Source organism: Prionailurus viverrinus, chromosome A1 (assembly GCF_022837055.1).
Source record: "Prionailurus viverrinus isolate Anna chromosome A1, UM_Priviv_1.0, whole genome shotgun sequence".
Classification (NCBI taxonomy): domain Eukaryota; kingdom Metazoa; phylum Chordata; class Mammalia; order Carnivora; family Felidae; genus Prionailurus; species Prionailurus viverrinus.
Window position 1 is genome coordinate 189,985,921 of NC_062561.1, and position 11,851 is coordinate 189,997,771.

At 37.8% G+C, this 11,851-nt stretch overlaps 1 long non-coding RNA gene across 1 annotated transcript; it reads left to right on the plus strand.

Annotated features, from left to right (window-relative positions):
- Nucleotides 1-610: 610 nt before the first annotated feature.
- Nucleotides 611-10,388, plus strand: LOC125173965 (uncharacterized). The gene is made up of 4 exons (XR_007155215.1): nt 611-758; nt 7,871-7,932; nt 9,469-9,585; nt 9,775-10,388. It is a non-coding gene; the product is annotated as an uncharacterized LOC125173965 (long non-coding RNA).
- The last annotated feature ends 1,463 nt before the right edge of the window (nt 10,389-11,851 follow it).

The following is an 11,851-nucleotide window of genomic DNA, read 5'->3' on the forward strand; positions in this document are numbered from 1 at the left end:
AGCACGCTCCAGGCTCTGAGCTCTCAGCACAGAGCCCAACGTGAGGCTCGAACTCACAAGCCACGAGATCATGAGCTGAGCCGAAGTCGGACACTCAACTGACTGAGCCACCCAGGCATCCCTAAATGAATTTTTTAAAAAAAAAATTTAAATTCGTTGCCAACCATTTGAAAATTGCAGGCTCATACATACAAATCCAATTTCTGGCTTCTCTTGGAAACTTGGAAGAGCTGGCTGCATGAAGTTATTCATTCCTGCCTGGTAACAGTTGGCAGGAGCTGAAGTGGGTCAAGTAGGCTTTCTGATTTCACCCCAGATCCTGTCTCCGCCACTACCTGCTTTCAAAAAGTAGATTATCATCAAACTTTTGTTCAAGTAGGAGATGCTGTGATTACTGGCAAACTTGGCTGTTCATTTAACGACATTGTATAGTGCAAATACCTCTGTATTGATTGAAGTGAAAAATATAAGAGAACCAGGAGCAATGTGGATAAATCTGATGTTAATTTGTGAAAGTGTAGAATCTGTATTTTCATTTTTCTTTAATTGTAGTAGTCATTGAACAGAATCAGTGACCAAGTGTCTCATTTGAATGTATTTTCAGTTTGATTCTACACGTGAAGTTTGCATTCTGTGATATCACCACATTGTTACATGGACTTGGGCCAGTGTTTCTCCATCTTTGTTGAGCGTTGGAAGGAGATAGGAAGCTTGTGAAAAATATCATGCTTGGGCCCAACCCCATGGATTCTGACTGGGTACGTTTGGGAAGGAGACTATTTGTTCTTTGTATCAATTTTGCAGATGATTCTGACCCATTAAAATGCGAGAACCAACTTTGATCTAGGGCAAATATTCCTACTATTTTGGTGAGGCGGGTGGTTCCTTGTTTTTGGAACTACTGCTTTTATGGAAGACGATTCTTAGAGAAGAAATACACACAAAGACATTTGCCTCTGAGAAACATTTATGGGTAAGTATTCCAGCAGTTTACAGGGCTTCTGCAGTGGAACAGCAAAGCCTGGCCAGCATGTCAGTGCAGGTACACGTGTGAGACCTGACCATTTTTGGTTGATTAACCATCTAGAAATGTCTGAAACTATATTTTCAGTTTTACATTGTCAGTTTTTTCCCCCCACAAACATACAGAATTAAAGAACCATAGAATTTTAGAAGTAACCCAGTCTTCAGAAATCTAGATCACCTGCCCTGTTTTATAAGAGAGCCAACTGTTCAACCGTCCAAGACCACACACAGCTGACGGTTGCACTGGGAACAGTGCTTAGATTTCTGAATTCCAGTCTAGTGTTCTTCTTATCATTTCTGCTCACCTCAAAACAATATCCAAATATCCATGTGTATTATGTTGCATTCAAGAGACCTGCTTTGTTAAATTAAAAGGTGTTATATGTGAGCTTTGGTGAAAATACAGAACAGTGAAAGTTTCTGAGATATAATATTTAAAACTATCAATTGGAATCCATTTTTTGGTAAATTCTTTATAAAAGGGAAACAAGTAAATCAAAGTCAGGGTGCAGAATAAATCTTACTATATGGCAAGCCACAGCCCGTCAAGATATGGAATTTGGAAACTATTAGCTATAAAATGTCTTTGTGCTGGGGTACCTGGGTGGCTCATTCGGGGAAGTGTCCAACTCTTGATTTTGGCTCAGGTCATGATCTCGGGCTCGTGAATTTGAGTCCTGCATCAGGCTCTATACTGACAGTGCTGAGTCTCCTTGGGATTCTATCTCTCACGCTCTCTCTCTCTCAAAATAAATAAACATTTAAAAAATAAAATTCTTTATTCTTTTATTTATGATTTTACTTTACTTTAGCGAGAGAGAGACAGAGCATGAGCGGGGAAGGGGCAGAGAGAGAGAGAGAGGAGACACAGAATCAGAAGCAGGCTCCAGGCTCTGAGCTGTCGGCACAGAGCCCGACACGGGGCTTGAACCCACGGATGGTGAGATCATGACCTGAGCTGAAGTCAGACGCCCAACCAACCGAGCCACCCAGGCACCCCTTAAAAAATAAATGAAATTCTTTAAAAAATGTCCTTGTACTATTTATTAGGAAAATGCTCTCTTTCTGGTTATAATGATCCCACCCAATGGTCCAGACCATGCAGTCACACTGTTTGCAGGAACAGATGGACAGTGTTTGGGACTGGAGAGTCAAGTCTTGGTTTAGAGAATTTTAAAATATAAAACTACTTCCTTCCCAAGAGAAGTATTACATCACTGAGAGATAGCCTTATAAGCGTTATAAATTCCCATTTTCTTTCTAGTTCAATAAATCTTTTCCAAAACCCACTAGTCTTTCCAAATTTACTCTGAAATTCTTTCCCTCTCCCTTAGAAAAGATGAAGCACAGCTGAAAATTTAAGGGGCACTTATATTTTTGTTATTATGAGCTATGTTGCACAACTCACAAAAAAGTGAACTTGGAAGATGGGAGCCTCTGTGTTTTGATGTTGCTGGCGGCGGAAGATTGATTTCTAAAAGGCCATGGGTGTACCTCCCACCCACCCCTGCCCCCATCCCAGACTGTCCAACACTGAACCTTTGTATTCTCAACCTCAGGCATCCTGATCTCTGATGCCTCTGCCAAACTTTGGGCTCAGAGCTGGCAAATTGGCACCTAGGGGATCAATCTGACCGACAAAACTTGCTTTGTTTTGCTTAGACAATATTTCTAAAACATTTGAGCTAGCATTTACAAACTGGGAGGTTTCACATAAAAAATCTGGATTCTTGAGTTCTTGGGAAATATCAGAAAATCTAGGTCCATTCCCACTGTGATATTCAATAAGAAACCTAGGGCAGCTCAGTTGGTTAAGTGTCTTGACTCTTGATTTTGGTTCAGGTTATGATCTCTTGGTTTGTGAGTTGGAGCCCCGTGTCTGTCTCTGCCCTGACAGTGTGGAGCCTGTTTGGGATTCTCTCTCCCTTTCTCATTGCCCCTCCTCTGCTCATTCTTTCTCTCTCCCTCTCAAAATTAAATAAATAAACATTTAAAAAAATACTCAATAGTAGCTTAGGAGCTCCTGCCCCTTAAGCTGGCATCTACTCCCTGCCTCCTAACTACACTCTAGGAAATGTAGCTCAATAGAACATTCTATGTTGATCAAAATGTTCTGTAGCTGCCCTGTCCAACTGGATAGTAGCCTTTAGCCATGTGTGACTTGAGCACTTGAAATGTGGCTAGTGTGACTGAAGAATTGAATTTTGAATTTTATTTAATTTTTATTAATTTAAATTTAAATAGCCATATATGGCTAGTGATGACCATTTTGGAATGAGTCTAGCTGGTTATTGCTGAGTAGAAGTGAATGTGCATCCAGATGTTCTGTGTTTTTTCCAGAGCATCTGGGAATGAAGATTTTTAATGAAGTCTCTTCCATTTAAAATTTTGGCTCCATTTTAAAAATGTGAAAGCCAAAAAAACACATTGATGGCATGAATCATGACCTATGACCACTCAGTGACACCCCCTACTCATTGGATTAATGAATAGCCAAGGGCAAAAAGAAAAACACCTTGCACATCTGTCAGTGGAAATCAAAAGGCACAGTTAAAGTGTTATCATTGCTTTGAAATATAGCCTTACTTTCAGAAATTAAAGATGGTTAAAATTTTGTCAGTGGCAAAGATTATGTGCATCCTGTTCTATAAAAGCATTTAACAAGTGGTGTTTAGGCTGAGACAAAGGACAAAGAGAAGGTAGGTCTTTGAATGAGAGAGAATAGCAAAAGGGCAAAGACCCAGAGGCAAGAGAGGTGCAGTTGGTTGGGAACCTAAAGAAACTTCACGTGTCTGTTGTGTCCAATATGGTACCCACTAGCCACATGTGGCTATTTAAATTTAAATGAAATTTCCTCAACATCACTCATCATCAGGGAAATACAAGTCAAAACCACAATGAGATACCACCTTACACCTGTCAAGATGGCGAACATTAACAACTCAGGCAACAACAAATATTGGCGAGGATGTGGAGAAGGAGGATCTCTTGCATTGTTGGTGGGAATGCAAGCTGGAGCAGCCACTCTGAAAAACAGTATGGAGATTCCTCAAAAAACTAAAAATAGAACTACTCTACGACCCAGCAATTGCACTACTAGGCATTTATCCATGGGATGCAGGTGTGCTGTTTCGAAGGGACACATGCACCCCCATGTTTATAGTAGCACTATCAACAATAGCTGAAGTATGGAAAGAACCCAAATGTCCATTGATGGATGAATGGATGAAGAAGATGTGGTATACATATACAATGGAGTATTACTCAGCAATCTAGAAGAATGAAATCTTGCCATTTGCAACTATGTGGATGGAACTGGAGGCTATTATGCTAAGTGAAATTAGAGAAAGACAAAAATCATATGACTTCATTCATCTGAGGACTTTAAGATGAACATAGGGAAGGGAAACAAAAATAACATAAAAACAGGGAGGGGGACAAAACATAAGAGACTGAAATATGGAGAACAAACTGAGGGTTACTGGAGGGGTTGTGGGAGGGGGGTTGGGCTAAATGGGTAAGGGGCACTAAGGAATCTACTCCTGAAATCATTGTTGCACTATATGCTAACTAACTTGGATGTAAATTTAAAAAAAGAAAAAATAAAATCAAAATAAATTAAAATAAAATAAAGCAGAAAAAATAAATAAATTTAAATGAAATTTCAAAAATTAAAAATTCAGTTTCTCAGTCACATTAACCACATTTCAAGTGCTCAATAGCCATGTATGGCTACTGGCTGCCATACTGGACCTTCAAGGTATAGATAGAATCTATATATCATTGCACAAAGGTCTGTTAGCCAGTAGTAGAGCTTAGAGACTGGAGAAAGAGAGCCTAGAGAGATACTCGGGGACAAGGCCATGAGGTGACAAAGGGGCCAGTATACCACATTAGGAAGTTTAGGCATGGAGCTGAAGACTATCTTTTAGGAAGGTCATTCTGCTGTTGTGTGGAAAATGGATTGGAAGGATTCACAAAAGTGGATGGTAGAACCCTGTTAAGAGGCTGTGGTGGTGCAGGCAAGAGATCAGGATGCCCCAGCAGCCAGACATTATCCATTTATCTACTATCACATCCTGCTTGGCCCAGGACTTAGAGGTCAGTCAATACTTACAGTGAGTGCCAGGTATAGATTACTCACTGGGAATAGCTCAATTCTACAGGCGAGAGACTGAGGTTCTAGTGGTTAAATAAATTAATCCCACAGACCACACAGCTAGTAAGTCTGACAACTGTGATTCTATCCAAATCCTGAGATTTTTTTGTATTTTGATTTTTCTCTCTCTACAATATTCCCAGCAACTTCCTCCCACACCCAGTGAGTCCCTTTCTCCAACTGCATCTTTACCACTTCCTCTTCCTTTTAAGATGAGAATTATATTTCAGAGCATTTTTTTTTTCCTCATAGCTTCTTCTATTCCAAATTAAGGGTAATCACAGCTGGTTGGTTCAATGCCAGAACCCAACCTGGATAAAAGTCCTTTGTGTGTGATGATATTAAATGTGTGAGCTTTTATAAAAATATGTGTGCCTTTGAGGAATTCTTCAGACATCTGGGGAATTTAAACTAGTAATTTATAATAGATTTCCTTGACTAGCATGATAATTCCCTAATGAAAAGAGTGGGGCTTTACTTCAAACTGTATGCAGCAGTGGAAAGAAACTTAGTAGCTGAGACTTTGAAATTCTCAAGCTGCTAGGTACGAATTTACTGATTTGCTTTGCTCTTTTTTCATTTGTTTTTCAATAAATAAGACATTAAAATGTCACAAAACTTTATTTTCCCTTTTAGGGTAACTTTATTTTGATGTAATTTCAAACTTACAGAAAAGTTATTTGAATAGTACAAAGAACTTCTGTGTGTCCTTCACCTAGATTGACTGATTGTTACAATTTTGCTGCATTTTCTTGACATTTGCTCTCTCAACACACACACACACATACACACACACACACACACACACTATTTTTTGAACCACTTAAGAATAAGCTTCAGACATAGTGCTGCTTTATCCCTAAATATTTTAGTGTGCAGTTTCTAAGGCAAGAACATTTTCTTACATAATCACAGTAAAATGATCAAAAGAGGATATTTAACACTGGTATAGTATTATTATTTAATCCAGAGTATCTAAATAATAGGATTATTCAAATTTCATCAGTTATCCCATTAATGTCCTTTATAGCTGTTTACAACTCCTTTCCCACACCCTGTGCAGAATCTAATCCAGGATTATGCATTGCATTGCATTGTTACATTTCTTAAGTCTCCTTATAATTAGAACAATTCCTCATACTTTTTGACTTTCATGACATTTGTATTTTTGAATAGAATAAATAGCAATAGTGATAGATAATGTATAGTATAAACCTATACATAATGTATTGAGTATATATAGATTATAGTCTGTAACCTATGCATGAATATATAATCTATACTCTATATAATACTTTATATGAAATAGCTACTATGTAATACATACATGAATAAACTCATGAATTCTTACCTACTATTATCTATTGGGAAGAGGTCTTCAAATGAGAGGGAACAGCAAGAGCAAATACCCAGAGGTGAGAGAGGACATACTTGGTTGAGACCCTAGAGAAATTTTACATATCTGCTCTAATTATGACAGCCATATTGGATATCAATAAATATAATATATTATGTAGATTATAGATGATATTATAATTCATGAGTCCATACTAATAAATATATACAAAATAAATAAGACGGAAAGTTATTCTTTCAGTAAAATGATGACAGAACTAGAGAATGACCATTTCGTAACCATTATAATAATGAAGAATTCAGGCAAGGATTATCAATGGATACAAAAGCTAGTAGATGAAAGTTTGAAGAAAAAGATATTTACAAAGCTTGGAAATATTGTCCCACAAATCACTTGTTGATTAGAAAAGAAAGGACGGTAACTGGCTGATAGCATTTTAGCCAGTCAAAATTAACATCGTCAATGATAGGACAAACGATCAACACGTGCCTCTGTTATGCTGCGCAAGGACACAACTTTTATGTTGTATTCTTGTTAAAAATACATCTATTCATGAGAAAACAAACTCAAACAGGGATATTCTACATATAAAATGTTTGCTTTTTAAAGAGAAGCCTTCTCAAAGCAAGGGTTGCATCGAGTTACATTATCAAACAATACCACTAGATGTCACTGTAGTTTTGCAAGTTGCACAAGTTTGATCTGCGTTAGCAAATCTAAATTCCTTTGTGGCCTGCCTTCTCACTTTGACACCATTGTGGACTGGACACATCTCGCCAATTCCAACACATATAGCTTTTGAGAAGGCTACAAATTAAATAATGGCAAAGCAGTGGTGGACGTGGCAACAGGCTTAGATGAAAGCTTGGCTCTGCCATTACAAACTGTGATGACAGTTGCTGGCAAACGGCGCCCTCTCCGTCTTGGTCTCCTCCTGTAAAATGAGGCGATTTGGATTGCTAGCTCCGACTCACCTCTAGCTCTAACAGTCTGTGATTTTAAGCTAATGTTTTCTTAACTGAAGTCATTTCAGGGCCATTATAACATTTTTGCCTAACTTCATTGAACCCATTACTGGTTTTCTGTTTTTGCACCCAGTACTCTAATTTATCTAATGTTGGTCCTTAAGTTGACTCGGTTTTTAAAAATGTAAATAAAGAAAATAATTTATAGGCCGATTACAAATGGAAACCAGTTCACTTGCCATAAATAGAGTAACCACAAAAATAGATGTAATAAAAACAACATAATGTAGTTAAATTTGAGTAGATGTTATTGTCTGCCTAAGGCTCAGAGCCTGTAATCTGCTCTGTTTTTCCTTTTTAAAGGGAGTTTTGGAGGTGTTAAAGAGAAATTGAAGACAGACCAGCCCTGAGACTTCCCTCTTGATGTAAGCAAAAGAATTGAGACTGATGGGTCCATATTATTTAATTTTGTATCTGTGAACCAACCATAATACTTCATACACCATCTAAAATCAGTCCAAGATTCCGTAAGCTGTTCTAAGTTTCTTTCTTTCTTCCTTCCTTCCTTCCTTCCTTCCTTCCTTTCAACTCTTGATTCTTTCAACTCTTGATTCTTCAATATTTCTAATAGACCATAAAGAGTCTGATTAGAAATCATACATTATTGTTTTTTCAATCTGTATTTAAGCTTTCATGTTATGTTGATATTCCTTTCCATTTAGTATTGGTTTAGCTTCCTTTTTGTGTTTATTTAAATTTGCTTTTATAGTCAGTCTTCTTCCATTTGAAACACTCACTCCCTTTTTAACAGAGGAGATGATATATACTCCTCTGCTGTCAATGTCGAAGCAATTATATGCCACCAAATGGCTTGTGATTTGGCATCTTCTCCTGATAAAGGCTTATGATAGATAGGATGTGGCAGAGGTCAGGAATTCTGCTGAGTACAACCTGAGGGTATGCTTCAAATTGCTTGAGCTTTATCCAAATCCCCTAGGACACAATCAGAAAACTGGTCCCCTTCAATTTTGGTACAGAGCTTTCTTCTTCATTCTTCACAGAGATTCAGAGTGAAGACGTCTAAAGCTGAGCCATCTAATTGCACGTTTTACTCCCTAGCATTAGTGTGGCCCTTTCCTGCTTTGTATAATCAGTTATAATTACTAATCTGCTGGCCACAATTAACATAGGGAGTTTTATAGGAGCACAATTTCTTAGCTACCCAATGTTACTAAATAATTTAAAAAGGGAAGACAAAGAATTTCTATCAAATGTGTTTTGTTTTCTTAATGCTGGTGCTGCCATTAAGAAAAACCATTATAAGGTAAAGAAATAAGGAAATTCATAAAGATCAATCCACCAGCTATTTCCCACATTACAAAAGTTATTTTTTTGTGATTTAATTTTCTTGCTGAGGTGAATTTAATTTGCCATTAGAAGCCCAAAAGCTGAGGGGTCAGTTTCAACGGAACAGAATGCTTTTTGTCTTGCCTGAAACACTGCTCTTATCTGCAAAAAAAAACCAAAAAAAAAAACACAAAAAACAAAAAACAAAAAACAAAAAAACAAAAAAAAAACTAAGGGGATTGCTTTTCAGAAGAAATTTTCATAAAGAAGTTGATTTTGAATCAATAGAAACGTTTTTCTATGCCAAATTTAGTAGAACTATATACTCTTACCACCTACCCACTCCAATTCAGAGTAAAAATATGCTTTCTTCCCCTCAGTGTTCATTACTATACCTAAGCTGAGATGCAAACCACAGTGAGCAGACATTAGAAGATTTCCCAATATATATAAGATACACTACATATAGGAATGACAATCAGATATATGAAGTATGGTTATTTTCTGGCGAGTTACTTGAATCCTGTTAGAGAATTCTTCAGGTTTCCTTTAGCCCTGTTTGTTCCTGATGCTGATTAATGTTTATGATTCCATTATCCTCTTTATGTTTACAGATTCCTGCTCCCCGCAACATTCACTCAATTATTTTATTATGTATTGACATCATTCTCAATGGAATGGATGATGGTATTCTGGCAGAGTCTCCTTCCAAATTTTGCTGAGTGTCACTAGTAAGTGTACTTTGAGCCAGTTTCTGGAACTATATCCCCAAGGCTGCAAATTATACTTTATTTCATTGTCTTAAAGTGTCTACAGCCAACATATCTGTTTGAGATACCAAGTCAAGTATTGTCTCCCCAGCACATCTATAACTATTGATTCCTTTGAGAGAGGTTTAATTCTATTTGTGCTTATCTTAGAACCACAGCATCGAAAGGGACTTTAAAGATCACCTCATCCCATCAGGTGCCCGGGTCCCCATCATATCAGCTTTCTGTGGTGCAAGTAATAGAAACCAACTTTGTGTAAGTTAAACCAAAAAAGGTACTTATTCTATTAATACAGATGGCTCATAGAATTAAAAAAAAAAACCCTGAAGAACCGGCTAAGAGGAGTTAGAACCCATATTGACTCTGGGGAGCTAGGTGCTGGGTGCTGACAATGTCTTTAAGTATTACCCACTGGTGACCTCAGGGGTATTATTTTAGGGAGTTTTAATGTCCCCTCGCCAACCCTCAGTCTGGGTAGTAGAGATTCCTTATATTTATTCAAAATGCTATGTACAAGTAGTTTAAAATTGTCTCCCAAAACTTGCCCTCAACCAGATTGCCACCCCATCCTTTCTACACAGAAATGATAAGCCTGCCACTTATAATAGGTACCTTTTCATGTTCTACAATTTATATGATTGGAATCCTAAAATGTTTACTCTTTTTTGTATGTGATTTCTTTGATGTTTCATAATTACTTTGAGATCCATCAATGATATTCTATGAGTTAGCTCAGCCTTTTTTTCCTTCTTTTTTTTTTTTTTTGTTTTTGGCTGAGTAATGTTCTTTGGATCTACTGCTATTAGTTTATCCATTCATCTGTTTATGAACATTTGAGTTATTTCCCTTTTTTGATGATGGAAAATAAAGCAGGATAAATATTTGTGTATAATTATTAATCGGGGGAAAAGGCTTTTTTTTCTGCCTCAAAGGGAATCTTTGTTAATCATGTGTGCTTCACACATGCTGTTTTTTAAGAAACCCAACTTTCTAGAGAAACGCATTCCTCAAGACTGGCTGCAGCTTCCCATCATGAGTCTTGTATTAAAAGAAAACCACAGTGGTACAATTTGTTTTTGTTATGTTGCCTTCTAAATAAACTCTTTTTTAATTTTTTTAAAGTTTGCTTATTTATTTTGAGAGAGAGAGAGAGCTAGGGAGAGAGCATGTGAGTGGGAAAGGGGCAGAGAGAGAGAGAGAGAGAGGGAGGAAGAGAGAGTATCCCAAGCAGACTCCGCGCTGTCAGAATAGAGCCCGACTCGGGGCTTAAATTCATGAATAGTGAGATCATGCCCTGAGTCGAAATCAAGAGTCAGTTGGTGGCTTAACTGACTGAGCCACCCCGGAGCCTCTAAATAAACTTTTTTTTTTTTTTTTAAACTCTGGTTCGTCTTTCCTTAAATGTTACATAAACGGATATAAAAAAGACAACAAATTGGAGTTTATGTTTACAAAAACACTGTAAGTACGAACAGTTCTATATCGCAAACGTATTATGCAATCAGTTCAGTCTGAACTTGGTTACCTGGTACACGAATGTGAAAAAGACACGCAAACATGTTCTAAGATTTAATCCACATCTTCCTTTCTACAAAAGAAAATTGTGATTTGGGGTCGTAACGAGCATGCCCATCCAAAGTCATTCATAAAGGCTGGGCGGCCCTTTGTCATTTTGTTTCCTTTTGTCAGTTTTAACCCTGCACCATGGTTTGCTGTACAGTAAAAGGCAAAGAAACATTTTACTGAAATAGATGACATCCTACAGCCAACATTCCTGAAATTGAAATGCTTTTCCAAAAAAGAAGAGGTCCAGAATTGCTTTCACATGTTACACAGTTAAAATGATGATTGTTAAAAATGCTGCCGGAGGTGCCTGGGTGGCTCAGTTGGTTAAGTGTCCAACTTCAGCTCAGGTCATGATCTCATGGTTGATGGGTTTGAGCCCCACATCGGGCTCTGCACTGACAGCTCAGAGCCTGGAGCCTGCTTCGGGTTCTGTGTCTCCCTCTTTGTCCCTCCCCCACTCGCGCTCTGTCTCTGTCTCCTGAAAATAAATAAATGTTAAATAAAAATGCTGCTGGCCCCTGCAGCCTCACTGCAAAGTATGATCAGTCTACTTTGAGTCCTGCCTTCCCTCGAGCAGAATTGAGCCTCCCTTGGTTTGCAGTCTCTGCCCCTCACTCTACTTCCTTGAGTTCCTCCAAAGCAAATCCTTCAGATGATGGAT